Below are 26,999 nucleotides of genomic sequence, written 5' to 3' on the forward strand. Positions count from 1 at the left end.
ACTACAGGGTAGACCTATGAGTTGGGCATATTTTTAAGTTGAACACACGGTCCGTTGGTCTAGGGGTATGATACTCGCTTAGGGTGCGAGTGGTCCCGGGTTCAAATTCCGGACGGACCCGAGTTTTAGCAGAAGTAATCTAGTGACTATTTAAATGCAACTAATTAATTTGTAGCCCTATGAATTGAGCATATTTCTATTCCATACATGGTGCGATGGTCTAGGGGTATTATACTCGCTTTGGGTGCGAGTGTTCTAGGTTTCAAATCCCGGACTTATCCGAGGTTTTGCAGAAGTAATTTTGTGACAATTTAATTGCAACTAATTACAGGGTAGTCCTATGAGTTGAGCATATTTTACTTACGAAGATTGTCTGTTTTTCTAGGGGTATGATACTCGCTTTGGCTGCGAGTGGTCCCGGGTTCAGATCCCGGACAGACCCGAGTTCTTTCAGTAGTAATTTAGCAACTATTTAAATGCAACTAATAACAGGGTAGACCTATGAGTTGGGCATATTTTTTACTTGAACACAAGGTGCGTTGGTCTAGGGGTATGATACTCGCTTAGGGTGCGAGTGGTCCCGGGTTCAGATCCCGGACAGACCCGAGTTCTTTCAGTAGTAATTTAGTAACTTTTTAAATGCAACTAACTACAGGGTAGACCTATTAGTTGGGCATATTTTACTTGAACACACGGTCCGTTGGTCTAGGGGTATGATACTCGCTTAGGGTGCGAGTTGTCCCGGGTTCAAATCCCGGATGGACCCGAGTTTTTGCAGAAGTAGTTTTGGGACTATATAATTGCAACTAATTATAGGGTAGTCCTATGAGTTGAGCATGTTTTACTTACGAGATTGTCCGTTGGTCTAGGGGTATGATACTCGCTTTGGCTGCGAGTCGTCCCGGGTTCAAATACCGGACAGGCCCGAGTTCTTTCAGAAGTAATTTAGCAACTATTTAAATGCAACTAATAACAGGGTAGACCTATGAGTTGGGCATATTTTTTACTTAAACACACGGTCCGTTGGTCTAGGGGTATGATACTCGCTTTGGCTGCGAGTGGTCCCGGGTTCAGATCCCGGACAGACCCGAGTTCTTTCAGAAGTAATTTAGTAACTTTTTAAATGCAACTAACTACAGGGTAGACCTATTAGTTGGGCATATTTTACTTGAACACACGGTCCGTTGGTCTAGGGGTATGATACTCGCTTAGGGTGCGAGTTGTCCCGGGTTCAAATCCCGGACGGACCCGAGTTTTTGCAGAAGTAGTTTTGGGACTATATAATTGCAACCAATTACAGGGTAGTCCTATGAGTTGAGCATGTTTTACTTACGAGATTGTCCGTTGGTCTAGGGGTATGATACTCGCTTTGGCTGCGAGTCGTCCCGGGTTCAAATTCCGGACGGACCCGAGTTTTAGCAGAAGTAATCTAGTGACTATTTAAATGCAACTAATTAATTTGTAGCCCTATGAATTGAGCATATTTCTATTCCATACATGGTGCGATGGTCTAGGGGTATGATACTCGCTTTGGGTGCGAGTGTTCTAGGTTTCAAATCCCGGACTTATCCGAGGTTTTGCAGAAGTAATTTTGTGACAATTTAATTGCAACTAATTACAGGGTAGTCCTATGAGTTGAGCATATTTTACTTACGCAGATTGTCTGTTTTTCTAGGGGTATGATACTCGCTTTGGCTGCGAGTGGTCCCGGGTTCAGATCCCGGACAGACCCGAGTTCTTTCAGTAGTAATTTAGCAACTATTTAAATGCAACTAATAACAGGGTAGACCTATGAGTTGGGCATATTTTTTACTTGAACACACGGTGCGTTGGTCTAGGGGTATGATACTCGCTTAGGGTGCGAGTGGTCCCGGGTTCAAATCCCGGACAGACCCGAGTTCTTTCAGAAGTAATTTAGTAACTTTTAAAATGCAACTAACTACAGGGTAGACCTATTAGTTGGGCATATTTTACTTGAACACACGGTCCGTTGGTCTAGGGGTATGATACTCGCTTAGGGTGCGAGTTGTCCCGGGTTCAAATCCCGGATGGACCCGAGTTTTTGCAGAAGTAGTTTTGGGACAATATAATTGCAACTAATTATAGGGTAGTCCTATGAGTTGAGCATGTTTTACTTACGAGATTATCCGTTGGTCTAGGGGTATGATACTCGCTTTGGCTGCGAGTCGTCCCGGGTTCAAATACCGGACAGGCCCGAGTTCTTTCAGAAGTAATTTAGCAACTATTTAAATGCAACTAATAACAGGGTAGACCTATGAGTTGGGCATATTTTTAACTTAAACACACGGTCCGTTGGTCTAGGGGTATGATACTCGCTTTGGCTGCGAGTGGTCCCGGGTTCAGATCCCGGACAGACCCGAGTTCTTTCAGAAGTAATTTAGTAACTTTTTAAATGCAACTAACTACAGGGTAGACCTATTAGTTGGGCATATTTTACTTGAACACACGGTCCGTTGGTCTAGGGGTATGATACTCGCTTAGGGTGCGAGTGGTCCCGGGTTCAAATCCCGGACGGACCCGAGTTTTTGCAGAAGTAGTTTTGGGACTATATAATTGCAACCAATTACAGGGTAGTCCTATGAGTTGAGCATGTTTTACTTACGAGATTGTCCGTTGGTCTAGGGGTATGATACTCGCTTTGGCTGCGAGTCGTCCCGGGTTCAAATTCCGGACGGACCCGAGTTTTAGCAGAAGTAATCTAGTGACTATTTAAATGCAACTAATTAATTTGTAGCCCTATGAATTGAGCATATTTCTATTCCATACATGGTGCGATGGTCTAGGGGTATGATACTCGCTTTGGGTGCGAGTGTTCTAGGTTTCAAATCCCGGACTTATCCGAGGTTTTGCAGAAGTAATTTTGTGACAATTTAATTGCAACTAATTACAGGGTAGTCCTATGAGTTGAGCATATTTTACTTACGCAGATTGTCTGTTTTTCTAGGGGTATGATACTCGCTTTGGCTGCGAGTGGTCCCGGGTTCAGATCCCGGACAGACCCGAGTTCTTTCAGTAGTAATTTAGCAACTATTTAAATGCAACTAATAACAGGGTAGACCTATGAGTTGGGCATATTTTTTACTTGAACACACGGTGCGTTGGTCTAGGGGTATGATACTAGCTTAGGGTGCGAGTGGTCCCGGGTTCAAATCCCGGACAGACCCGAGTTCTTTCAGAAGTAATTTAGTAACTTTTTAAATGCAACTAACTACAGGGTAGACCTATTAGTTGGGCATATTTTACTTGAACACACGGTCCGTTGGTCTAGGGGTATGATACTCGCTTAGGGTGCGAGTTGTCCCGGGTTCAAATCCCGGATGGACCCGAGTTTTTGCAGAAGTAGTTTTGGGACTATATAATTGCAACTAATTACAGGGTAGTCCTATGAGTTGAGCATGTTTTACTTACGAGATTGTCCGTTGGTCTAGGGGTATGATACTCGCTTTGGCTGCGAGTCGTCCCGGGTTCAAATACCGGACAGGCCCGAGTTCTTTCAGAAGTAATTTAGCAACTATTTAAATGCAACTAATAACAGGGTAGACCTATGAGTTGGGCATATTTTTTACTTAAACACACGGTCCGTTGGTCTAGGGGTATGATACTCGCTTTGGCTGCGAGTGGTCCCGGGTTCAGATCCCGGACAGACCCGAGTTCTTTCAGAAGTAATTTAGTAACTTTTTAAATGCAACTAACTACAGGGTAGACCTTTTAGTTGGGCATATTTTACCTGAACACACGGTCCGTTGGTCTAGGGGTATGATACTCGCTTAGGGTGCGAGTGGTCCCGGGTTCAAATCCCGGACGGACCCGAGTTTTTGCAGAAGTAGTTTTGGGACTATATAATTGCAACTAATTACAGGGTAGTCCTATGAGTTGAGCATGTTTTACTTACGAGATTGTCCGTTGGTCTAGGGGTATGATACTCGCTTTGGCTGCGAGTCGTCCCGGGTTCAAATACCGGACAGGCCCGAGTTCTTTCAGAAGTAATTTAGCAACTATTTAAATGCAACTAATAACAGGGTAGACCTATGAGTTGGGCATATTTTTTACTTAAACACACGGTCCTTTGGTCTAGGGGTATGATACTCGCTTTGGCTGAGAGTGGTCCCGGGTTCAGATCCCGGACAGACCCGAGTTCTTACAGAAGTAATTTAGTAACTTTTTAAATGCAACTAACTACAGGGTAGACCTATTAGTTGGGCATATTTTACTTGAACACACGGTCCGTTGGTCTAGGGGTATGATACTCGCTTTGGCTGCGAGTGGTCCCGGGTTCAGATCCCGGACAGACCCGAGTTCTTTCAGAAGTAATTTAGTAACTTTTTAAATGCAACTAACTACAGGGTAGACCTATTAGTTGGGCATATTTTACCTGAACACACGGTCCGTTGGTCTAGGGGTATGATACTCGCTTAGGGTGCGAGTGGTCCCGGGTTCAAATCCCGGACGGACCCGAGTTTTTGCAGAAGTAGTTTTGGGACTATATAATTGCAACCAATTACAGGGTAGTCCTATGAGTTGAGCATGTTTTACTTACGAGATTGTCCGTTGGTCTAGGGGTATGATACTCGCTTTGGCTGCGAGTCGTCCCGGGTTCAAATTCCGGACGGACCCGAGTTTTAGCAGAAGTAATCTAGTGACTATTTAAATGCAACTAATTAATTTGTAGCCCTATGAATTGAGCATATTTCTATTCCATACATGGTGCGATGGTCTAGGGGTATGATACTCGCTTTGGGTGCGAGTGTTCTAGGTTTCAAATCCCGGACTTATCCGAGGTTTTGCAGAAGTAATTTTGTGACAATTTAATTGCAACTAATTACAGGGTAGTCCTATGAGTTGAGCATATTTTACTTACGCAGATTGTCTGTTTTTCTAGGGGTATGATACTCGCTTTGTCTGCGAGTGGTCCCGGGTTCAGATCCCGGACAGACCCGAGTTCTTTCAGTAGTAATTTAGCAACTATTTAAATGCAACTAATAACAGGGTAGACCTATGAGTTGGGCATATTTTTTACTTGAACACACGGTGCGTTGGTCTAGGGGTATGATACTCGCTTAGGGTGCGAGTGGTCCCGGGTTCAAATCCCGGACAGACCCGAGTTCTTTCAGAAGTAATTTAGTAACTTTTTAAATGCAACTAACTACAGGGTAGACCTATTAGTTGGGCATATTTTACTTGAACACACGGTCCGTTGGTCTAGGGGTATGATACTCGCTTAGGGTGCGAGTTGTCCCGGGTTCAAATCCCGGATGGACCCGAGTTTTTGCAGAAGTAGTTTTGGGACTATATAATTGCAACTTATTACAGGGTAGTCCTATGAGTTGAGCATGTTTTACTTACGAGATTGTCCGTTGGTCTAGGGGTATGATACTCGCTTTGGCTGCGAGTCGTCCCGGGTTCAAATACCGGACAGGCCCGAGTTCTTTCAGAAGTAATTTAGCAACTATTTAAATGCAACTAATAACAGGGTAGACCTATGAGTTGGGCATATTTTTTACTTAAACACACGGTCCGTTGGTCTAGGGGTATGATACTCGCTTTGGCTGCGAGTGGTCCCGGGTTCAGATCCCGGACAGACCCGAGATCTTTCAGAAGTAATTTAGTAACTTTTTAAATGCAACTAACTACAGGGTAGACCTATTAGTTGGGCATATTTTACTTGAACACACGGTCCGTTGGTCTAGGGGTATGATACTCGCTTAGGGTGCGAGTGGTCCCGGGTTCAAATCCCGGACGGACCCGAGTTTTTGCAGAAGTAGTTTTGGGACTATATAATTGCAACTAATTACAGGGTAGTCCTATGAGTTGAGCATGTTTTACTTACGAGATTGTCCGTTGGTCTAGGGGTATGATACTCGCTTTGGCTGCGAGTCGTCCCGGGTTCAAATACCGGAGAGGCCCGAGTTCTTTCAGAAGTAATTTAGCAACTATTTAAATGCAACTAATAACAGGGTAGACCTATGAGTTGGGCATATTTTTTACTTAAACACACGGTCCGTTGGTCTAGGGGTATGATACTCGCTTTGGCTGCGAGTGGTCCCGGGTTCAGATCCCGGACAGACCCGAGTTCTTTCAGAAGTAATTTAGTAACTTTTTAAATGCAACTAACTACAGGGTAGACCTATTAGTTGGGCATATTTTACTTGAACACACGGTCCGTTGGTCTAGGGGTATGATACTCGCTTAGGGTGCGAGTTGTCCCGGGTTCAAATCCCGGACGGACCCGAGTTTTTGCAGAAGTAGTTTTGGGACTATATAATTGCAACCAATTACAGGGTAGTCCTATGAGTTGAGCATGTTTTACTTACGAGATTGTCCGTTGGTCTAGGGGTATGATACTCGCTTTGGCTGCGAGTCGTCCCGGGTTCAAATTCCGGACGGACCCGAGTTTTAGCAGAAGTAATCTAGTGACTATTTAAATGCAACTAATTAATTTGTAGCCCTATGAATTGAGCATATTTCTATTCCATACATGGTGCGATGGTCTAGGGGTATGATACTCGCTTTGGGTGCGAGTGTTCTAGGTTTCAAATCCCGGACTTATCCGAGCTTTTGCAGAAGTAATTTTGTGACAATTTAATTGCAACTAATTACAGGGTAGTCCTATGAGTTGAGCATATTTTACTTACGCAGATTGTCTGTTTTTCTAGGGGTATGATACTCGCTTTGGCTGCGAGTGGTCCCGGGTTCAGATCCCGGACAGACCCGAGTTCTTTCAGTAGTAATTTAGCAACTATTTAAATGCAACTAATAACAGGGTAGACCTATGAGTTGGGCATATTTTTTACTTGAACACACGGTGCGTTGGTCTAGGGGTATGATACTCGCTTAGGGTGCGAGTGGTCCCGGGTTCAAATCCCGGACAGACCCGAGTTCTTTCAGAAGTAATTTAGTAACTTTTTAAATGCAACTAACTACAGGGTAGACCTATTAGTTGGGCATATTTTACTTGAACACACGGTCCGTTGGTCTAGGGGTATGATACTCGCTTAGGGTGCGAGTTGTCCCGGGTTCAAATCCCGGATGGACCCGAGTTTTTGCAGAAGTAGTTTTGGGACTATATAATTGCAACTAATTATAGGGTAGTCCTATGAGTTGAGCATGTTTTACTTACGAGATTGTCCGTTGGTCTAGGGGTATGATACTCGCTTTGGCTGCGAGTCGTCCCGGGTTCAAATACCGGACAGGCCCGAGTTCTTTCAGAAGTAATTTAGCAACTATTTAAATGCAACTAATAACAGGGTAGACCTATGAGTTGGGCATATTTTTTACTTAAACACACGGTCCGTTGGTCTAGGGGTATGATACTCGCTTTGGCTGCGAGTGGTCCCGGGTTCAGATCCCGGACAGACCCGAGTTCTTTCAGAAGTAATTTAGTAACTTTTTAAATGCAACTAACTACAGGGTAGACCTATTAGTTGGGCATATTTTACTTGAACACACGGTCCGTTGGTCTAGGGGTATGATACTCGCTTAGGGTGCGAGTGGTCCCGGGTTCAAATCCCGGACGGACCCGAGTTTTTGCAGAAGTAGTTTTGGGACTATATAATTGCAACCAATTACAGGGTAGTCCTATGAGTTGAGCATGTTTTACTTACGAGATTGTCCGTTGGTCTAGGGGTATGATACTCGCTTTGGCTGCGAGTCGTCCCGGGTTCAAATACCGGACAGGCCCGAGTTCTTTCAGAAGTAATTTAGCAACTATTTAAATGCAACTAATAACAGGGTAGACCTATGAGTTGGGCATATTTTTTACTTAAACACACGGTCCGTTGGTCTAGGGGTATGATACTCGCTTTGGCTGCGAGTGGTCCCGGGTTCAGATCCCGGACAGACCCGAGTTCTTTCAGAAGTAATTTAGTAACTTTTTAAATGCAACTAACTACAGGGTAGACCTATTAGTTGGGCATATTTTACTTGAACACACGGTCCGTTGGTCTAGGGGTATGATACTCGCTTAGGGTGCGAGTTGTCCCGGGTTCAAATCCCGGACGGACCCGAGTTTTTGCAGAAGTAGTTTTGGGACTATATAATTGCAACCAATTACAGGGTAGTCCTATGAGTTGAGCATGTTTTACTTACGAGATTGTCCGTTGGTCTAGGGGTATGATACTCGCTTTGGCTGCGAGTCGTCCCGGGTTCAAATTCCGGACGGACCCGAGTTTTAGCAGAAGTAATCTAGTGACTATTTAAATGCAACTAATTAATTTGTAGCCCTATGAATTGAGCATATTTCTATTCCATACATGGTGCGATGGTCTAGGGGTATGATACTCGCTTTGGGTGCGAGTGTTCTAGGTTTCAAATCCCGGACTTATCCGAGGTTTTGCAGAAGTAATTTTGTGACAATTTAATTGCAACTAATTACAGGGTAGTCCTATGAGTTGAGCATATTTTACTTACGCAGATTGTCTGTTTTTCTAGGGGTATGATACTCGCTATAGCTGCGAGTGGTCCCGGGTTCAGATCCCGGACAGACCCGAGTTCTTTCAGTAGTAATTTAGCAACTATTTAAATGCAACTAATAACAGGGTAGACCTATGAGTTGGGCATATTTTTTACTTGAACACACGGTGCGTTGGTCTAGGGGTATGATACTCGCTTAGGGTGCGAGTGGTCCCGGGTTCAAATCCCGGACAGACCCGAGTTCTTTCAGAAGTAATTTAGTAACTTTTTAAATGCAACTAACTACAGGGTAGACCTATTAGTTGGGCATATTTTACTTGAACACACGGTCCGTTGGTCTAGGGGTATGATACTCGCTTAGGGTGCGAGTTGTCCCGGGTTCAAATCCCGGATGGACCCGAGTTTTTGCAGAAGTAGTTTTGGGACTATATAATTGCAACTAATTATAGGGTAGTCCTATGAGTTGAGCATGTTTTACTTACGAGATTGTCCGTTGGTCTAGGGGTATGATACTCGCTTTGGCTGCGAGTCGTCCCGGGTTCAAATACCGGACAGGCCCGAGTTCTTTCAGAAGTAATTTAGCAACTATTTAAATGCAACTAATAACAGGGTAGACCTATGAGTTGGGCATATTTTTTACTTAAACACACGGTCCGTTGGTCTAGGGGTATGATACTCGCTTTGGCTGCGAGTGGTCCCGGGTTCAGATCCCGGACAGACCCGAGTTCTTTCAGAAGTAATTTAGTAACTTTTTAAATGCAACTAACTACAGGGTAGACCTATTAGTTGGGCATATTTTACTTGAACACACGGTCCGTTGGTCTAGGGGTATGATACTCGCTTAGGGTGCGAGTGGTCCCGGGTTCAAATCCCGGACGGACCCGAGTTTTTGCAGAAGTAGTTTTGGGACTATATAATTGCAACCAATTACAGGGTAGTCCTATGAGTTGAGCATGTTTTACTTACGAGATTGTCCGTTGGTCTAGGGGTATGATACTCGCTTTGGCTGCGAGTCGTCCCGGGTTCAAATACCGGACAGGCCCGAGTTCTTTCAGAAGTAATTTAGCAACTATTTAAATGCAACTAATAACAGGGTAGACCTATGAGTTGGGCATATTTTTTACTTAAACACACGGTCCGTTGGTCTAGGGGTATGATACTCGCTTTGGCTGCGAGTGGTCCCGGGTTCAGATCCCGGACAGACCCGAGTTCTTTCAGAAGTAATTTAGTAACTTTTTAAATGCAACTAACTACAGGGTAGACCTATTAGTTGGGCATATTTTACTTGAACACACGGTCCGTTGGTCTAGGGGTATGATACTCGCTTAGGGTGCGAGTTGTCCCGGGTTCAAATCCCGGATGGACCCGAGTTTTTGCAGAAGTAGTTTTGGGACTATATAATTGCAACTAATTATAGGGTAGTCCTATGAGTTGAGCATGTTTTACTTACGAGATTGTCCGTTGGTCTAGGGGTATGATACTCGCTTTGGCTGCGAGTCGTCCCGGGTTCAAATTCCGGACGGACCCGAGTTTTAGCAGAAGTAATCTAGTGACTATTTAAATGCAACTAATTAATTTGTAGCCCTATGAATTGAGCATATTTCTATTCCATACATGGTGCGATGGTCTAGGGGTATGATACTCGCTTTGGGTGCGAGTGTTCTAGGTTTCAAATCCCGGACTTATCCGAGGTTTTGCAGAAGTAATTTTGTGACAATTTAATTGCAACTAATTACAGGGTAGTCCTATGAGTTGAGCATATTTTACTTACGCAGATTGTCTGTTTTTCTAGGGGTATGATACTCGCTATAGCTGCGAGTGGTCCCGGGTTCAGATCCCGGACAGACCCGAGTTCTTTCAGTAGTAATTTAGCAACTATTTAAATGCAACTAATAACAGGGTAGACCTATGAGTTGGGCATATTTTTTACTTGAACACACGGTGCGTTGGTCTAGGGGTATGATACTCGCTTAGGGTGCGAGTGGTCCCGGGTTCAAATCCCGGACAGACCCGAGTTCTTTCAGAAGTAATTTAGTAACTTTTTAAATGCAACTAACTACAGGGTAGACCTATTAGTTGGGCATATTTTACTTGAACACACGGTCCGTTGGTCTAGGGGTATGATACTCGCTTAGGGTGCGAGTTGTCCCGGGTTCAAATCCCGGATGGACCCGAGTTTTTGCAGAAGTAGTTTTGGGACTATATAATTGCAACTAATTATAGGGTAGTCCTATGAGTTGAGCATGTTTTACTTACGAGATTGTCCGTTGGTCTAGGGGTATGATACTCGCTTTGGCTGCGAGTCGTCCCGGGTTCAAATACCGGACAGGCCCGAGTTCTTTCAGAAGTAATTTAGCAACTATTTAAATGCAACTAATAACAGGGTAGACCTATGAGTTGGGCATATTTTTCACTTAAACACACGGTCCGTTGGTCTAGGGGTATGATACTCGCTTTGGCTGCGAGTGGTCCCGGGTTCAGATCCCGGACAGACCCGAGTTCTTTCAGAAGTAATTTAGTAACTTTTTAAATGCAACTAACTACAGGGTAGACCTATTAGTTGGGCATATTTTACTTGAACACACGGTCCGTTGGTCTAGGGGTATGATACTCGCTTAGGGTGCGAGTTGTCCCGGGTTCAAATCCCGGATGGACCCGAGTTTTTGCAGAAGTAGTTTTGGGACTATATAATTGCAACTAATTATAGGGTAGTCCTATGAGTTGAGCATGTTTTACTTACGAGATTGTCCGTTGGTCTAGGGGTATGATACTCGCTTTGGCTGCGAGTCGTCCCGGGTTCAAATACCGGACAGGCCCGAGTTCTTTCAGAAGTAATTTAGCAACTATTTAAATGCAACTAATAACAGGGTAGACCTATGAGTTGGGCATATTTTTTACTTAAACACACGGTCCGTTGGTCTAGGGGTATGATACTCGCTTTGGCTGCGAGTGGTCCCGGGTTCAGATCCCGGACAGACCCGAGTTCTTTCAGAAGTAATTTAGTAACTTTTTAAATGCAACTAACTACAGGGTAGACCTATTAGTTGGGCATATTTTACTTGAACACACGGTCCGTTGGTCTAGGGGTATGATACTCGCTTAGGGTGCGAGTGGTCCCGGGTTCAAATCCCGGACGGACCCGAGTTTTTGCAGAAGTAGTTTTGGGACTATATAATTGCAACCAATTACAGGGTAGTCCTATGAGTTGAGCATGTTTTACTTACGAGATTGTCCGTTGGTCTAGGGGTATGATACTCGCTTTGGCTGCGAGTCGTCCCGGGTTCAAATTCCGGACGGACCCGAGTTTTAGCAGAAGTAATCTAGTGACTATTTAAATGCAACTAATTAATTTGTAGCCCTATGAATTGAGCATATTTCTATTCCATACATGGTGCGATGGTCTAGGGGTATGATACTCGCTTTGGGTGCGAGTGTTCTAGGTTTCAAATCCCGGACTTATCCGAGGTTTTGCAGAAGTAATTTTGTGACAATTTAATTGCAACTAATTACAGGGTAGTCCTATGAGTTGAGCATATTTTACTTACGCAGATTGTCTGTTTTTCTAGGGGTATGATACTCGCTTTGGCTGCGAGTGGTCCCGGGTTCAGATCCCGGACAGACCCGAGTTCTTTCAGTAGTAATTTAGCAACTATTTAAATGCAACTAATAACAGGGTAGACCTATGAGTTGGGCATATTTTTTACTTGAACACACGGTGCGTTGGTCTAGGGGTATGATACTCGCTTAGGGTGCGAGTGGTCCCGGGTTCAAATCCCGGACAGACCCGAGTTCTTTCAGAAGTAATTTAGTAAATTTTAAATGCAACTAACTACAGGGTAGACCTATTAGTTGGGCATATTTTACTTGAACACACGGTCCGTTGGTCTAGGGGTATGATACTCGCTTAGGGTGCGAGTTGTCCCGGGTTCAAATCCCGGATGGACCCGAGTTTTTGCAGAAGTAGTTTTGGGACTATATAATTGCAACTAATTACAGGGTAGTCCTATGAGTTGAGCATGTTTTACTTACGAGATTGTCCGTTGGTCTAGGGGTATGATACTCGCTTTGGCTGCGAGTCGTCCCGGGTTCAAATACCGGACAGGCCCGAGTTCTTTCAGAAGTAATTTAGCAACTATTTAAATGCAACTAATAACAGGGTAGACCTATGAGTTGGGCATATTTTTTACTTGAACACACGGTGCGTTGGTCTAGGGGTATGATACTCGCTTAGGGTGCGAGTGGTCCCGGGTTCAAATCCCGGACAGACCCGAGTTCTTACAGAAGTAATTTAGTAACTTTTTAAATGCAACTAACTACAGGGTAGACCTATTAGTTGGGCATATTTTACTTGAACACACGGTCCGTTGGTCTAGGGGTATGATACTCGCTTAGGGTGCGAGTTGTCCCGGGTTCAAATCCCGGATGGACCCGAGTTTTTGCAGAAGTAGTTTTGGGACTATATAATTGCAACTAATTACAGGGTAGTCCTATGAGTTGAGCATGTTTTACTTACGAGATTGTCCGTTGGTCTAGGGGTATGATACTCGCTTTGGCTGCGAGTCGTCCCGGGTTCAAATCCCGGACAGGCCCGAGTTCTTTCAGAAGTAATTTAGCAACCATTTAAATGCAACTAATAACAGGGTAGACCTATGAGTTGGGCATATTTTTAAGTTGAACACACGGTCCGTTGGTCTAGGGGTATGATACTCGCTTAGGGTGCGAGTGGTCCCGGGTTCAAATCCCGAACGGACCCGAGTTTTAGCAGAAGTAATCTAGTGACTATTTAAATGCAACTAATTAATTTGTAGCCCTATGAATTGAGCATATTTCTATTCCATACATGGTGCGATAGTCTAGGGGTATGATACTCGCTTTGGGTGCGAGTGTTCTAGGTTTCAAATCCCGGACTTATCCGAGGTTTTGCAGAAGTAATTTTGTGACAATTTAATTGCAACTAATTACAGGGTAGTCCTATGAGTTGAGCATATTTTACTTACGCAGATTGTCCGTTTTTCTAGGGGTATGATACTCGCTTTGGCTGCGAGTGGTCCCGGGTTCAGATCCCGGACAGACCCGAGTTCTTTCAGAAGTTTTTTAGTAACTTTTTAAATGCAACTAACTACAGGGTAGACCTATGAGTTGGGCATATTTTACTAACACACATGGTCCGTTGGTCTAAGAGTATGATACTCGCTTAGGGTGCGAGGGGTCCCGGGTTCAAATCCCGGACGGACCCGAGTTTTTGAAGAATTAATTTAGTGACTATTTAAATGCAACTTATTAATATGTAGCCCTATGAATTGAGCATATTTCTCCTCCATCAATGGTGCGCTGGTCTAGGGGTTTGACACTCGCTTTGAGTGCGAGTGTTCTAGGTTTCAAATCCCGGACGCACCCGAGTTTTTGCAGAAGTAATTTAGTGACTATTTAATTGCTACTAATTACAGGGTAGTCCTATGAGTTGAGCATATTTTACTTACGACGATTGTCCGTTGGTCTAGGGGTATGATACTCGCTTTGACTGCGAGTGGTCCCGGGTTCAAATCCCGAACAGACCCGAGTTCTTTCAGAAGTAATTTAGCAACTATTTAAATGCAACTAATAACAGGGTAGACCTATGAGTTGGGCATATTTTTTACTTAAACACACGGTCCTTTGGTCTAGGGGTATGATACTCGCTTTGGCTGAGAGTGGTCCCGGGTTCAGATCCCGGACAGACCCGAGTTCTTACAGAAGTAATTTAGTAACTTTTTAAATGCAACTAACTACAGGGTAGACCTATTAGTTGGGCATATTTTACTTGAACACACGGTCCGTTGGTCTAGGGGTATGATACTCGCTTTGGCTGCGAGTGGTCCCGGGTTCAGATCCCGGACAGACCCGAGTTCTTTCAGAAGTAATTTAGTAACTTTTTAAATGCAACTAACTACAGGGTAGACCTATTAGTTGGGCATATTTTACCTGAACACACGGTCCGTTGGTCTAGGGGTATGATACTCGCTTAGGGTGCGAGTGGTCCCGGGTTCAAATCCCGGACGGACCCGAGTTTTTGCAGAAGTAGTTTTGGGACTATATAATTGCAACCAATTACAGGGTAGTCCTATGAGTTGAGCATGTTTTACTTACGAGATTGTCCGTTGGTCTAGGGGTATGATACTCGCTTTGGCTGCGAGTCGTCCCGGGTTCAAATTCCGGACGGACCCGAGTTTTAGCAGAAGTAATCTAGTGACTATTTAAATGCAACTAATTAATTTGTAGCCCTATGAATTGAGCATATTTCTATTCCATACATGGTGCGATGGTCTAGGGGTATGATACTCGCTTTGGGTGCGAGTGTTCTAGGTTTCAAATCCCGGACTTATCCGAGGTTTTGCAGAAGTAATTTTGTGACAATTTAATTGCAACTAATTACAGGGTAGTCCTATGAGTTGAGCATATTTTACTTACGCAGATTGTCTGTTTTTCTAGGGGTATGATACTCGCTTTGGCTGCGAGTGGTCCCGGGTTCAGATCCCGGACAGACCCGAGTTCTTTCAGTAGTAATTTAGCAACTATTTAAATGCAACTAATAACAGGGTAGACCTATGAGTTGGGCATATTTTTTACTTGAACACACGGTGCGTTGGTCTAGGGGTATGATACTCGCTTAGGGTGCGAGTGGTCCCGGGTTCAAATCCCGGACAGACCCGAGTTCTTTCAGAAGTAATTTAGTAACTTTTTAAATGCAACTAACTACAGGGTAGACCTATTAGTTGGGCATATTTTACTTGAACACACGGTCCGTTGGTCTAGGGGTATGATACTCGCTTAGGGTGCGAGTTGTCCCGGGTTCAAATCCCGGATGGACCCGAGTTTTTGCAGAAGTAGTTTTGGGACTATATAATTGCAACTAATTACAGGGTAGTCCTATGAGTTGAGCATGTTTTACTTACGAGATTGTCCGTTGGTCTAGGGGTATGATACTCGCTTTGGCTGCGAGTCGTCCCGGGTTCAAATACCGGACAGGCCCGAGTTCTTTCAGAAGTAATTTAGCAACTATTTAAATGCAACTAATAACAGGGTAGACCTATGAGTTGGGCATATTTTTTACTTAAACACACGGTCCGTTGGTCTAGGGGTATGATACTCGCTTTGGCTGCGAGTGGTCCCGGGTTCAGATCCCGGACAGACCCGAGTTCTTTCAGAAGTAATTTAGTAACTTTTTAAATGCAACTAACTACAGGGTAGACCTATTAGTTGGGCATATTTTACTCGAACACACGGTCCGTTGGTCTAGGGGTATGATACTCGCTTAGGGTGCGAGTGGTCCCGGGTTCAAATCCCGGACGGACCCGAGTTTTTGCAGAAGTAGTTTTGGGACTATATAATTGCAACTAATTACAGGGTAGTCCTATGAGTTGAGCATGTTTTACTTACGAGATTGTCCGTTGGTCTAGGGGTATGATACTCGCTTTGGCTGCGAGTCGTCCCGGGTTCAAATACCGGACAGGCCCGAGTTCTTTCAGAAGTAATTTAGCAACTATTTAAATGCAACTAATAACAGGGTAGACCTATGAGTTGGGCATATTTTTTACTTAAACACACGGTCCTTTGGTCTAGGGGTATGATACTCGCTTTGGCTGAGAGTGGTCCCGGGTTCAGATCCCGGACAGACCCGAGTTCTTACAGAAGTAATTTAGTAACTTTTTAAATGCAACTAACTACAGGGTAGACCTATTAGTTGGGCATATTTGACTTGAACACACGGTCCGTTGGTCTAGGGGTATGATACTCGCTTTGGCTGCGAGTGGTCCCGGGTTCAGATCCCGGACAGACCCGAGTTCTTTCAGAAGTAATTTAGTAACTTTTTAAATGCAACTAATAACAGGGTAGACCTATGAGTTGGGCATATTTTTAAGTTGAACACACGGTCCGTTGGTCTAGGGGTATGATACTCGCTTAGGGTGCGAGTGGTCCCGGGTTCAAATCCCGAACGGACCCGAGTTTTAGCAGAAGTAATCTAGTGACTATTTAAATGCAACTAATTAATTTGTAGCCCTATGAATTGAGCATATTTCTATTCCATACATGGTGCGATAGTCTAGGGGTATGATACTCGCTTTGGGTGCGAGTGTTCTAGGTTTCAAATCCCGGACTTATCCGAGGTTTTGCAGAAGTAATTTTGTGACAATTTAATTGCAACTAATTACAGGGTAGTCCTATGAGTTGAGCATATTTTACTTACGCAGATTGTCCGTTTTTCTAGGGGTATGATACTCGCTTTGGCTGCGAGTGGTCCCGGGTTCAGATCCCGGACAGACCCGAGTTCTTTCAGAAGTTTTTTAGTAACTTTTTAAATGCAACTAACTACAGGGTAGACCTATGAGTTGGGCATATTTTACTAACACACATGGTCCGTTGGTCTAAGAGTATGATACTCGCTTAGGGTGCGAGGGGTCCCGGGTTCAAATCCCGGACGGACCCGAGTTTTTGAAGAATTAATTTAGTGACTATTTAAATGCAACTTATTAATATGTAGCCCTATGAATTGAGCATATTTCTCCTCCATCAATGGTGCGCTGGTCTAGGGGTTTGACACTCGCTTTGAGTGCGAGTGTTCTAGGTTTCAAATCCCGGACGCACCCGAGTTTTTGCAGAAGTAATTTAGTGACTATTTAATTGCTACTAATTACAGGGTAGTCCTATGAGTTGAGCATATTTTACTTACGACGATTGTCCGTTGGTCTAGGGGTATGATACTCGCTTTGACTGCGAGTGGTCCCGGGTTCAAATCCCGAACAGACCCGAGTTCTTTCAAAAGTAATTTAGTAACTATTTAAATGCAACAAACTACAGGGTAGACCTATGAGTTGGGCATATTTTACTTACACACATGGTCCGTTGGTCTAAGAGTATGATACTCGCTTAGGGTGCGAGGGGTCCCGGGTTCAAATCCCGGACGGACCCGAGTTTTTGCAGAAGTAATTTAGTGACTATTTAAATGCAACTAATTAATTTGTAGCCCTATGAATTGAGCATATTTCTATTCCATTCATGGTGCCCTGGTCTAGGGGTATGATACTCGCTTTGGGTGCGAGTGTTCTAGGTTTCAAATCACGGACGGACCAAAGTTTTTGCAGAAGTAGTTTTGTGACTATTTAATTCCAACTAATTACAGGGTATTTCAATTCCATTCATGGTGCCCTGGTCTAGGGGTATGATACTCGCTTTGGGTGCGAGTGTTCTAGGTTTCAAATCCCGGACGGACCAAAGTTTTTGCAGAAGTAGTTTTGTGACTATTTAATTGCAACTAATTACAGGGTAGTCCTATGAGTTGAGCATATTTTACTTACGCAGATTGTCCGTTGGTCTAGGGGTATGATACTCACTGTGGCTGCGAGTGGTCCCGGGTTCAAATCCCGGACAGACCCGAGTTCTTTCAGAAGTAATTTAGCAACTATTTAAATGCAACTAACTACAGGGTAGACCTATGAGTTGGGCATATTTTACTCGAACTAACGGTCCGTTAGTCTGGGGGTATGATACTCGCTTAGGGTGCGAGTGGTCCCGGGTTCAAATCCCGGACGGACCCGAGATTTTGCAGAAGTAATTTAGTGACTATTTAAATGCAACTAATTAATTTGTAGCCCTATGAATTGAGCATTTCTACATGGTCCGTTGGTCTAGGGGTATGATACTCGCTTTGGGTGCGAGTGGTCCCGGGTTCAAATCCCAGACGGACCCAAGTTTTTGCAGAAGTAGTTTTGTGACTATTTAATTGCAACTAATTACAGGGTAGTCCTATGAGTTGAGCATATTTTACTTACGCAGATTATCCGTTGGTCTAGGGGTATGATACTCGCTTTGGCTGCGAGTGGTCCCGGGTTCAAATCCCGGACAGACCCGAGTTCCTTCAGAAGTAGTTTAGCAACTATTTAAATGCAACTAACTACAAGGTAGACCTATGAGTTGGGTATATTTTTCTTGATCACACGGTCCGTTGGTCTAGGGGTATGATACTCGCTTTGACTGCGAGTGGTCCCGGGTTCAAATCCCGGACAGACACGAGTTTTTGCAGAAGTAATTTAGTGACTATTTGAATGCAACTAATTAATTTGTAGCCCTATGAATTGAGCATATTTCTATTCCATACATGGTGCCCTGGTCTACGGGTATGATACTCGCTTTGGGTGCGAGTGTTCTAGGTTTCAAATCCCGGACGGACCAAAGTTTTTGCAGAAGTAGTTTTGTGACTATTTAATTGCAACTAATTACAGGGTAGTCCTATGACTTGAGCATATTTTACTTACGCAGATTGTCCGTTGGTCTAGGGGTATGATACTCGCTGTGGCTGCGAGTGGTCCCGGGTTCAAATCCCGGACAGACCCGAGTTCTTTCAGAAGTAATTTAGCAACTATTTAAATGCAACTAACTACAGGGTAGACCTATGAGTTGGGCATATTTTACTCGAACACACGGTCCGCTGGTCTGGGGGTATGATACTCGCTTAGGGTGCGAGTGGTCCCGGGTTCAAATCCCGGACGGACCCGAGTTTTTGCAGAAGTAATTTAGTGACTATTTAAATGCAACTTATTAATTTGTAGCCCTATGAATTGAGCATTTCTACATGGTCCGTTGGTCTAGGGGTATGATACTCGCTTTGGGTGCGAGTGGTCCCGGGTTCAAATCCCAGACGGACCCAAGTTTTTGCAGAAGTAGTTTTGTGACTATTTAATTGCAACTAATTACAGGGTAGTCCTATGACTTGAGCATATTTTACTTACGCAGATTGTCCGTTGGTCTAGGGGTATGATACTCGCTTTGGCTGCGAGTGGTCCAGGGTTCAAATCCCGGACGGACCCGAGTTTTTGCAGAAGTAATTTAGTGACTATTTAAATGCAACTAATTAATTTGTAGCCCTATGAATTGAGCATATTTCTATTCCATACATGGTGCGCTGGTCTAGAGGTGTGATACTCCCTTTGGGTGCGAGTTTTCTAGGTTTCAAATCCCGGACGGACCCAAGTTTTTGCAGAAGTAGTTTTGTGACTATTTAATTGCAACTAATTACAGGGTAGTCCTATGAGTTGAGCATATTTTACTTACGCAGATTGTCCGTTGGTCTAGGGGTATGATACTCTCTGTGGCTGCGAGTGGTCCCGGGTTCAAATCCCGGACATACCCGAGTTCTTTCAGAAGTAATTTAGCAACTATTTAAATGCAACTAACTACAGGGTAGACCTATGAGTTGGGCATATTTCACTCGGACACACGGTCTGTTGGTCTGGGGTATGATACTCGCTTAGGGTGCAAGTGGTCCCGGGTTCAAATCCCAGACGGACCCGAGATTTTGCAGAAGTAGTTTTGGGACTGTATAATTGCAACTAATTACAGGGAAGTCCTATGAGTTGAGCATATTTTACTTACGTACATTGTCCGTTGGTCTAGGGGTATGATACTCGCTTTGACTGCGAGTGGTCCCGGGTTCAAATCCCGGACAGACCTGAGTTCTTTCAGAAATAATTTAGCAACTATTTAAATGCAACTAACTACAGGGTAGACCTATGAGTTGGGCATATTATACTCGAACACACGGTCCGTTAGTCTAGGGGTTTGATATTTGCTTAGGGTGCGAGTGGTCCCGGGTTCAAATCCCGGACGGACCCGAGCTTTTGCAGAAGTAGTTTTGGGACTGTATAAATGCAACTAATTACAGGGTAGTCCTATGAGTTGAGCATATTTTACTTACGCACATTGTCCGTTGGTCTAGGGGTATGATACTCGCTTTGACTGCGAAGGGTCCCGGGTTCAAATCCCGGACAGACCCGAGTTCTTTCAGAAGCAATTTAGTGACTATTTAAATGCAACTTATTAATTTGTAGCCCTATGAATTGAGCATTTCTACATGGTCCGTTGGTCTAGGGGTATGATACTCGCTTTGACTGCGAGTGGTTCTTGGTTCAAATCCCGGACAGACACGAGTTTTTGCAGAAGTAATTTAGTGACTATTTGAATGCAACTAATTAATTTGTAGCCCTATGAATTGAGCATATTTCTATTCCAAACATGGTGCCCTGGTCTAGGGGTATGATACTCGCTTTGGGTGCGAGTGTTCTAGGTTTCAAATCCCGGACGGACCAAAGTTTTTGCAGAAGTAGTTTTGTGACAATTTAATTGCAACTAATTACAGGGTAGTCCTATGAGTTGAGCATATTTTACTTACGCAGATTGTCCGTTGGTCTAGGGGTATGATACTCGCTGTGGCTGCGAGTGGTCCCGGGTTCAAATCCCGGACAGACCCGAGTTCTTTCAGAAGTAATTTAGCAACTATTTAAATGCAACTAACTACAGGGTAGACCTATGAGTTGGGCATATTTTACTCGAACACACGGTCCGCTGGTCTGGGGGTATGATACTCGCTTAGGGTGCGAGTGGTCCCGGGTTCAAATCCCGGACGGACCCGAGTTTTTGCAGAAGTAATTTAGTGACTATTTAAATGCAACTAATTAATTTGTAGCCCTATGAATTGAGCATTTCTACATGGTCCGTTGGTCTAGGGGTATGCTGCTCGCTTTGGGTGCGAGTGGTCCCGGGTTCAAATCCCAGACGGACCCAAGTTTTTGCAGAAGTAGTTTTGTGACTATTTAATTGCAACTAATTACAGGGTAGTCCTATGAGTTGAGCATATTTTACTTACGCAGATTGTCCGTTGGTCTAGGGGTATGATACTCGCTTTGGCTGCGAGTGGTCCCGGGTTCAAATCCCGGACAGACCCGAGTTCTTTCAGAAGTAATTTAGCAACTATTTAAATGCAACTAACTACAAGGTAGACCTATGAGTTGGGTATATTTTTCTTCATCAAACGGTGCGTTGGTCTAGGGGTATGATACTCGGTTAGGGTGCGAGTGGTCCAGGGTTCAAATCCCGGACGGACCCGAGTTTTTGCAGAAGTAATTTAGTGACTATTTAAATGCAACTAATTAATTTGTAGCCCTATGAATTAAGCATATTTCTATTCCATACATGGTGCGCTGGTCTAGGGGTGTGATACTCCCTTTGGGTGCGAGTGTTCTAGGTTTCAAATCCCGGACGGACCCAAGTTTTTGCAGAAGTAGTTTTGTGACTATTTAATTGCAACTAATTACAGGGTAGTCCTATGAGTTGAGCATATTTTACTTACGCAGATTGTCCGTTGGTCTAGGGGTATGATACTCTCTGTGGCTGCGAGTGGTCCCGGGTTCAAATCCCGGACATACCCGAGTTCTTTCAGAAGTAATTTAGCAACTATTTAAATGCAACTAACTACAGGGTAGACCTATGAGTTGGGCATATTTTACTCGGACACACGGTCTGTTGGTCTGGGGTATGATACTCGCTTAGGGTGCAAGTGGTCCCGGGTTCAAATCCCAGACGGACCCGAGATTTTGCAGAAGTAGTTTTGGGACTGTATAATTGCAACTAATTACAGGGAAGTCCTATGAGTTGAGCATATTTTACTTACGTACATTGTCCGTTGGTCTAGGGGTATGATACTCGCTTTGACTGCGAGTGGTCTCGGGTTCAAATCCCGGACAGACCCGAGTTCTTTCAGAAGTAATTTAGCAACTATTTAAATGCAACTAACTACAGGGTAGACCTATGAGTTGGGCATATTATACTCGAACACACGGTCCGTTAGTCTAGGGGTTTGATATTTGCTTAGGGTGCGAGTGGTCCCGGGTTCAAATCCCGGACGGACCCGAGCTTTTGCAGAAGTAGTTTTGGGACTGTATAAATGCAACTAATTACAGGGTAGTCCTATGAGTTGAGCATATTTTACTTACGCACATTGTCCGTTGGTCTAGGGGTATGATACTCGCTTTGACTGCGAAGGGTCCCGGGTTCAAATCCCGGACAGACCCGAGTTCTTTCAGAAGCAATTTAGTAACTATTTAAACTCAACTAACTACAGGGTAGACCTATGAGTTGGGAATATTTTTCTTGAACACACGGTCCGTTGGTCTAGGGGTATGATACTCGGTTAGGGTGCGAGTGGTCCCGGGTTCAAATCCCGGACGGACCCGAGTTTTTGCAGAAGTAATTTGGTGACTATTTAAATGCAACGAATTAATTTGTAGCCCTATGAATTGAGCATATTTCTATTCCATACATGGTGCCCTGGTCTAGGGGTATGATACTCGCTTTGGGTGCGAGTGTTCTAGGTTTCAAATCCCGGACGTACCCGAGTTTTTGCAAAAGTAGTTTTGTGACTATTTAATTGCAACTAATTACAGGGTAGTCCTATGAGTTGAGCATATTTTACTTACGCAGATTGTCCGTTGGTCTAGGGGTATGATACTCGCTTTGACTGCGAGTGGTCCCGGTTTCATATCCTGGACAGACCCGAGTTCTTTCAGCTGTAATTTAGTAATTATTTAAATGCAACTAACTACAGGGTAGTCCTATGAGTTGAGCACATTTTATTTACGCACATTGTCCGTTTGTCTAGGGGTATGATACTCGCTTTGGCTGTGAGTGGTCCCGGGTTGAAATCTTGGACAGACCCGAGTTCTTTCAGAAGTAATTTAGCAACTATTTAAATGCAACTAACTACAGGGTAGACCTGTGAGTTGGGCATATTTTACATGAACACACGGTCCGTTGTTCTAGGGGTATAATGCTCGCTTAGGGTGCGAGTGGTCCCGGGTTCAAATCCCGGACAGACCCGAGTTCCTTCAGAAGTAACTTAGCAACTATTTAAATGCAACTAACTACAAGGTAGACCTATGAGTTGGGTATATTTTTCTTGATCACACGGTCCGTTGGTCTAGGGGTATGATACTCGCTTTGACTGCGAGTGGTCCTTGGTTCAAATCCCGGACAGACACGAGTTTTTGCAGAAGTAATTTAGCAACTATTTAAATGCAACTAACTACAGGGTAGACCTATGAGTTGGGCATATTATACTCGAACACACGGTCCGTTAGTCTAGGGGTTTGATATTTGCTTAGGGTGCGAGTGGTCCCGGGTTCAAATCCCGGACGGACCCGAGCTTTTGCAGAAGTAGTTTTGGGACTGTATAAATGCAACTAATTACATGGTAGTCCTATGAGTTGAGCATATTTTACTTACGCAGATTGTCCGTTGGTCTAGGGGTATGATACTCGCTTTGGCTGCGAGTGGTCCCGGGTTCAAATCCCGGACAGACCCGAGTTCCTTCAGAAGTAATTTAGCAACTATTTAAATGCAACTAACTACAAGGTAGACCTATGAGTTGGGTATATTTTTCTTGATCACACGGTCCGTTGGTCTAGGGGTATGATACTCGCTTTGACTGCGAGTGGTCCTTGGTTCAAATCCCGGACAGACACGAGTTTTTGCAGAAGTAATTTAGCAACTATTTAAATGCAACTAACTACAGGGTAGACCTATGAGTTGGGCATATTATACTCGAACACACGGTCCGTTAGTCTAGGGGTTTGATATTTGCTTAGGGTGCGAGTGGTTCCGGGTTCAAATCCCGGACGGACCCGAGCTTTTGCAGAAGTAGTTTTGGGACTGTATAAATGCAACTAATTACAGGGTAGTCCTATGAGTTGAGCATATTTTACTTACGCACATTGTCCGTTGGTCTAGGGGTATGATACTCGCTTTGACTGCGAAGGGTCCCGGGTTCAAATCCCGGACAGACCCGAGTTCTTTCAGAAGCAATTTAGTAACTATTTAAACTCAACTAACTACAGGGTAGACCTATGAGTTGGGAATATTTTTCTTGAAAACACGGTCCGTTGGTCTAGGGGTATGATACTCGGTTAGGGTGCGAGTGGTCCCGGGTTCAAATCCCGGACGGACCCGAGTTTTTGCAGAAGTAATTTGGTGACTATTTAAATGCAACGAATTAATTTGTAGCCCTATGAATTGAGCATATTTCTATTCCATACATGGTGCCCTGGTCTAGGGGTATGATACTCGCTTTGGGTGCGAGTGTTCTAGGTTTCAAATCCCGGACGTACCCGAGTTTTTGCAAAAGTAGTTTTGTGACTATTTAATTGCAACTAATTACAGGGTAGTCCTATGAGTTGAGCATATTTTACTTACGCAGATTGTCCGTTGGTCTAGGGGTATGATACTCGCTTTGACTGCGAGTGGTCCCGGTTTCATATCCTGGACAGACCCGAGTTCTTTCAGCTGTAATTTAGTAATTATTTAAATGCAACTAACTACAGGGTAGTCCTATGAGTTGAGCACATTTTATTTACGCACATTGTCCGTTTGTCTAGGGGTATGATACTCGCTTTGGCTGCGAGTGGTCCCGGGTTGAAATCTTGGACAGACCCGAGTTCTTTCAGAAGTAATTTAGCAACTATTTAAATGCAACTAACTACAGGGTAGACCTGTGAGTTGGGCATATTTTACATGAACACACGGTCCGTTGTTCTAGGGGTATAATGCTCGCTTAGGGTGCGAGTGGTCCCGGGTTCAAATCCCGGACGGACCCGAGATTTTGCAGAAGTAGTTTTGGGACTATATAATTGCAACTAATTACAGGGTAGTCCTATGAGTTGAGCATATTTTACATACGCACATTGTCCGTTGGTCTAGGGGTATGATAATCGCTTTGACTGCGAGTGGTCCCGGGTTCAAATCCCGGACAGACCCAAGTTTTTGCAGAAGTAGTTTTGTGACTATTTAATTGCAACTAATTACATGGTAGTCCTATGAGTTGAGCATATTTTACTTACGCAGATTGTCCGTTGGTCTAGGGGTATGATACTCTCTGTGGCTGCGAGTGGTCCCGGGTTCAAATCCCGGACATACCCGAGTTCTTTCAGAAGTAATTTAGCAACTATTTAAATGCAACTAACTACAGGGTAGACCTATGAGTTGGGCATATTTTACTCGGACACACGGTCTGTTGGTCTGGGGTATGATACTCGCTTAGGGTGCAAGTGGTCCCGGGTTCAAATCCCAGACGGACCCGAGATTTTGCAGAAGTAGTTTTGGGACTGTATAATTGCAACTAATTACAGGGAAGTCCTATGAGTTGAGCATATTTTACTTACGTACATTGTCCGTTGGTCTAGGGGTATGATACTCGCTTTGACTGCGAGTGGTCTCGGGTTCAAATCCCGGACAGACCCGAGTTCTTTCAGAAGTAATTTAGCAACTATTTAAATGCAACTAACTACAGGGTAGACCTATGAGTTGGGCATATTATACTCGAACACACGGTCCGTTAGTCTAGGGGTTTGATATTTGCTTAGGGTGCGAGTGGTCCCGGGTTCAAATCCCGGACGGACCCGAGCTTTTGCAGAAGTAGTTTTGGGACTGTATAAATGCAACTAATTACAGGGTAGTCCTATGAGTTGAGCATATTTTACTTACGCACATTGTCCGTTGGTCTAGGGGTATGATACTCGCTTTGACTGCGAAGGGTCCCGGGTTCAAATCCCGGACAGACCCGAGTTCTTTCAGAAGCAATTTAGTAACTATTTAAACTCAACTAACTACAGGGTAGACCTATGAGTTGGGAATATTTTTCTTGAACACACGGTCCGTTGGTCTAGGGGTATGATACTCGGTTAGGGTGCGAGTGGTCCCGGGTTCAAATCCCGGACGGACCCGAGTTTTTGCAGAAGTAATTTGGTGACTATTTAAATGCAACGAATTAATTTGTAGCCCTATGAATTGAGCATATTTCTATTCCATACATGGTGCCCTGGTCTAGGGGTATGATACACGCTTTGGGTGCGAGTGTTCTAGGTTTCAAATCCCGGACGGACCCAAGTTTTTGCAGAAGTAGTTTTGTGACTATTTAATTGCAACTAATTACAGGGTAGTCCTATGAGTTGAGCATATTTTACTTACGCAGATTGTCCGTTGGTCTAGGGGTATGATACTCTCTGTGGCTGCGAGTGGTCCCGGGTTCAAATCCCGGACATACCCGAGTTCTTTCAGAAGTAATTTAGTAACTATTTAAATGCAACTAACTACAGGGTAGACCTGTGAGTTGGGCATATTTTACATGAACACACGGTCCGTTGTTCTAGGGGTATAATGCTCGCTTAGGGTGCGAGTGGTCCCGGGTTCAAATCCCGGACGGACCCGAGATTTTGCAGAAGTAGTTTTGGGACTATATAATTGCAATTAATTACAGGGTAGTCCTATGAGTTGAGCATATTTTACATACGCACATTGTCCGTTGGTCTAGGGGTATGATAATCGCTTTGACTGCGAGTGGTCCCGGGTTCAAATCCCGGACAGACCCAAGTTTTTGCAGAAGTAGTTTTGTGACTATTTAATTGCAACTAATTACATGGTAGTCCTATGAGTTGAGCATATTTTACTTACGCAGATTGTCCGTTGATCTAGGGGTATGATACTCGCTTTGGCTGCGAGTGGTCCCGGGTTCAAATCCCGGACAGACCCGAGTTCCTTCAGAAGTAATTTAGCAACAATTTAAATGCAACTAACTACAAGGTAGACCTATGAGTTGGGTATATTTTTCTTGATCACACGGTCCGTTGGTCTAGGGGTATGATACTCGCTTTGACTGCGAGTGGTCCTTGGTTCAAATCCCGGACAGACACGAGTTTTTGCAGAAGTAATTT

General features: G+C 44.1%; 40 non-coding genes across 40 annotated transcripts; all 40 read left to right on the plus strand.

The window, feature by feature from the left end:
- The first annotated feature begins 48 nt into the window (after positions 1-48).
- On the plus strand, positions 49-120 carry TRNAP-AGG (transfer RNA proline (anticodon AGG)). The gene has a single exon. It is a non-coding gene; the product is annotated as a tRNA-Pro (tRNA).
- Positions 121-694: 574 nt separating this feature from the next.
- Positions 695-766, plus strand: TRNAP-AGG (transfer RNA proline (anticodon AGG)). The gene has a single exon. It is a non-coding gene; the product is annotated as a tRNA-Pro (tRNA).
- Positions 767-1,178: 412 nt separating this feature from the next.
- Positions 1,179-1,250, plus strand: TRNAP-AGG (transfer RNA proline (anticodon AGG)). The gene has a single exon. It is a non-coding gene; the product is annotated as a tRNA-Pro (tRNA).
- A 734-nt stretch (positions 1,251-1,984) lies between these two features.
- On the plus strand, positions 1,985-2,056 carry TRNAP-AGG (transfer RNA proline (anticodon AGG)). Its single transcript has one exon. It is a non-coding gene; the product is annotated as a tRNA-Pro (tRNA).
- Positions 2,057-2,468: 412 nt separating this feature from the next.
- TRNAP-AGG (transfer RNA proline (anticodon AGG)) lies at positions 2,469-2,540 on the plus strand. The gene has a single exon. It is a non-coding gene; the product is annotated as a tRNA-Pro (tRNA).
- Positions 2,541-3,274: 734 nt separating this feature from the next.
- On the plus strand, positions 3,275-3,346 carry TRNAP-AGG (transfer RNA proline (anticodon AGG)). The gene has a single exon. It is a non-coding gene; the product is annotated as a tRNA-Pro (tRNA).
- A 412-nt stretch (positions 3,347-3,758) lies between these two features.
- TRNAP-AGG (transfer RNA proline (anticodon AGG)) lies at positions 3,759-3,830 on the plus strand. Its single transcript has one exon. It is a non-coding gene; the product is annotated as a tRNA-Pro (tRNA).
- Positions 3,831-4,403: 573 nt separating this feature from the next.
- On the plus strand, positions 4,404-4,475 carry TRNAP-AGG (transfer RNA proline (anticodon AGG)). The gene has a single exon. It is a non-coding gene; the product is annotated as a tRNA-Pro (tRNA).
- A 734-nt stretch (positions 4,476-5,209) lies between these two features.
- Positions 5,210-5,281, plus strand: TRNAP-AGG (transfer RNA proline (anticodon AGG)). The gene has a single exon. It is a non-coding gene; the product is annotated as a tRNA-Pro (tRNA).
- Positions 5,282-5,693: 412 nt separating this feature from the next.
- TRNAP-AGG (transfer RNA proline (anticodon AGG)) lies at positions 5,694-5,765 on the plus strand. The gene has a single exon. It is a non-coding gene; the product is annotated as a tRNA-Pro (tRNA).
- A 412-nt stretch (positions 5,766-6,177) lies between these two features.
- TRNAP-AGG (transfer RNA proline (anticodon AGG)) lies at positions 6,178-6,249 on the plus strand. The gene has a single exon. It is a non-coding gene; the product is annotated as a tRNA-Pro (tRNA).
- A 734-nt stretch (positions 6,250-6,983) lies between these two features.
- Positions 6,984-7,055, plus strand: TRNAP-AGG (transfer RNA proline (anticodon AGG)). Its single transcript has one exon. It is a non-coding gene; the product is annotated as a tRNA-Pro (tRNA).
- A 412-nt stretch (positions 7,056-7,467) lies between these two features.
- Positions 7,468-7,539, plus strand: TRNAP-AGG (transfer RNA proline (anticodon AGG)). Its single transcript has one exon. It is a non-coding gene; the product is annotated as a tRNA-Pro (tRNA).
- A 412-nt stretch (positions 7,540-7,951) lies between these two features.
- TRNAP-AGG (transfer RNA proline (anticodon AGG)) lies at positions 7,952-8,023 on the plus strand. Its single transcript has one exon. It is a non-coding gene; the product is annotated as a tRNA-Pro (tRNA).
- A 734-nt stretch (positions 8,024-8,757) lies between these two features.
- TRNAP-AGG (transfer RNA proline (anticodon AGG)) lies at positions 8,758-8,829 on the plus strand. Its single transcript has one exon. It is a non-coding gene; the product is annotated as a tRNA-Pro (tRNA).
- Positions 8,830-9,241: 412 nt separating this feature from the next.
- TRNAP-AGG (transfer RNA proline (anticodon AGG)) lies at positions 9,242-9,313 on the plus strand. The gene has a single exon. It is a non-coding gene; the product is annotated as a tRNA-Pro (tRNA).
- Positions 9,314-9,725: 412 nt separating this feature from the next.
- Positions 9,726-9,797, plus strand: TRNAP-AGG (transfer RNA proline (anticodon AGG)). The gene has a single exon. It is a non-coding gene; the product is annotated as a tRNA-Pro (tRNA).
- Positions 9,798-10,531: 734 nt separating this feature from the next.
- TRNAP-AGG (transfer RNA proline (anticodon AGG)) lies at positions 10,532-10,603 on the plus strand. The gene has a single exon. It is a non-coding gene; the product is annotated as a tRNA-Pro (tRNA).
- Positions 10,604-11,015: 412 nt separating this feature from the next.
- On the plus strand, positions 11,016-11,087 carry TRNAP-AGG (transfer RNA proline (anticodon AGG)). The gene has a single exon. It is a non-coding gene; the product is annotated as a tRNA-Pro (tRNA).
- Positions 11,088-11,499: 412 nt separating this feature from the next.
- On the plus strand, positions 11,500-11,571 carry TRNAP-AGG (transfer RNA proline (anticodon AGG)). Its single transcript has one exon. It is a non-coding gene; the product is annotated as a tRNA-Pro (tRNA).
- Positions 11,572-12,304: 733 nt separating this feature from the next.
- TRNAP-AGG (transfer RNA proline (anticodon AGG)) lies at positions 12,305-12,376 on the plus strand. The gene has a single exon. It is a non-coding gene; the product is annotated as a tRNA-Pro (tRNA).
- Positions 12,377-12,788: 412 nt separating this feature from the next.
- On the plus strand, positions 12,789-12,860 carry TRNAP-AGG (transfer RNA proline (anticodon AGG)). Its single transcript has one exon. It is a non-coding gene; the product is annotated as a tRNA-Pro (tRNA).
- A 251-nt stretch (positions 12,861-13,111) lies between these two features.
- TRNAP-AGG (transfer RNA proline (anticodon AGG)) lies at positions 13,112-13,183 on the plus strand. The gene has a single exon. It is a non-coding gene; the product is annotated as a tRNA-Pro (tRNA).
- Positions 13,184-13,594: 411 nt separating this feature from the next.
- TRNAP-AGG (transfer RNA proline (anticodon AGG)) lies at positions 13,595-13,666 on the plus strand. Its single transcript has one exon. It is a non-coding gene; the product is annotated as a tRNA-Pro (tRNA).
- A 735-nt stretch (positions 13,667-14,401) lies between these two features.
- On the plus strand, positions 14,402-14,473 carry TRNAP-AGG (transfer RNA proline (anticodon AGG)). The gene has a single exon. It is a non-coding gene; the product is annotated as a tRNA-Pro (tRNA).
- A 734-nt stretch (positions 14,474-15,207) lies between these two features.
- Positions 15,208-15,279, plus strand: TRNAP-AGG (transfer RNA proline (anticodon AGG)). Its single transcript has one exon. It is a non-coding gene; the product is annotated as a tRNA-Pro (tRNA).
- A 412-nt stretch (positions 15,280-15,691) lies between these two features.
- TRNAP-AGG (transfer RNA proline (anticodon AGG)) lies at positions 15,692-15,763 on the plus strand. Its single transcript has one exon. It is a non-coding gene; the product is annotated as a tRNA-Pro (tRNA).
- A 575-nt stretch (positions 15,764-16,338) lies between these two features.
- Positions 16,339-16,410, plus strand: TRNAP-AGG (transfer RNA proline (anticodon AGG)). The gene has a single exon. It is a non-coding gene; the product is annotated as a tRNA-Pro (tRNA).
- Positions 16,411-16,821: 411 nt separating this feature from the next.
- On the plus strand, positions 16,822-16,893 carry TRNAP-AGG (transfer RNA proline (anticodon AGG)). Its single transcript has one exon. It is a non-coding gene; the product is annotated as a tRNA-Pro (tRNA).
- A 411-nt stretch (positions 16,894-17,304) lies between these two features.
- Positions 17,305-17,376, plus strand: TRNAP-AGG (transfer RNA proline (anticodon AGG)). The gene has a single exon. It is a non-coding gene; the product is annotated as a tRNA-Pro (tRNA).
- A 553-nt stretch (positions 17,377-17,929) lies between these two features.
- TRNAP-AGG (transfer RNA proline (anticodon AGG)) lies at positions 17,930-18,001 on the plus strand. Its single transcript has one exon. It is a non-coding gene; the product is annotated as a tRNA-Pro (tRNA).
- Positions 18,002-18,886: 885 nt separating this feature from the next.
- TRNAP-AGG (transfer RNA proline (anticodon AGG)) lies at positions 18,887-18,958 on the plus strand. Its single transcript has one exon. It is a non-coding gene; the product is annotated as a tRNA-Pro (tRNA).
- Positions 18,959-20,003: 1,045 nt separating this feature from the next.
- On the plus strand, positions 20,004-20,075 carry TRNAP-AGG (transfer RNA proline (anticodon AGG)). The gene has a single exon. It is a non-coding gene; the product is annotated as a tRNA-Pro (tRNA).
- Positions 20,076-20,799: 724 nt separating this feature from the next.
- On the plus strand, positions 20,800-20,871 carry TRNAP-AGG (transfer RNA proline (anticodon AGG)). The gene has a single exon. It is a non-coding gene; the product is annotated as a tRNA-Pro (tRNA).
- Positions 20,872-22,077: 1,206 nt separating this feature from the next.
- On the plus strand, positions 22,078-22,149 carry TRNAP-AGG (transfer RNA proline (anticodon AGG)). Its single transcript has one exon. It is a non-coding gene; the product is annotated as a tRNA-Pro (tRNA).
- A 250-nt stretch (positions 22,150-22,399) lies between these two features.
- On the plus strand, positions 22,400-22,471 carry TRNAP-AGG (transfer RNA proline (anticodon AGG)). Its single transcript has one exon. It is a non-coding gene; the product is annotated as a tRNA-Pro (tRNA).
- Positions 22,472-23,365: 894 nt separating this feature from the next.
- On the plus strand, positions 23,366-23,437 carry TRNAP-AGG (transfer RNA proline (anticodon AGG)). The gene has a single exon. It is a non-coding gene; the product is annotated as a tRNA-Pro (tRNA).
- A 733-nt stretch (positions 23,438-24,170) lies between these two features.
- On the plus strand, positions 24,171-24,242 carry TRNAP-AGG (transfer RNA proline (anticodon AGG)). Its single transcript has one exon. It is a non-coding gene; the product is annotated as a tRNA-Pro (tRNA).
- Positions 24,243-25,618: 1,376 nt separating this feature from the next.
- TRNAP-AGG (transfer RNA proline (anticodon AGG)) lies at positions 25,619-25,690 on the plus strand. Its single transcript has one exon. It is a non-coding gene; the product is annotated as a tRNA-Pro (tRNA).
- Positions 25,691-25,940: 250 nt separating this feature from the next.
- Positions 25,941-26,012, plus strand: TRNAP-AGG (transfer RNA proline (anticodon AGG)). Its single transcript has one exon. It is a non-coding gene; the product is annotated as a tRNA-Pro (tRNA).
- The last annotated feature ends 987 nt before the right edge of the window (positions 26,013-26,999 follow it).

This window comes from Phalangium opilio, unplaced genomic scaffold (assembly GCF_054372755.1).
Source record: "Phalangium opilio isolate 3A_F unplaced genomic scaffold, DU_Popi_V2 ptg000246l_1, whole genome shotgun sequence".
NCBI lineage: Eukaryota > Metazoa > Arthropoda > Arachnida > Opiliones > Phalangiidae > Phalangium > Phalangium opilio.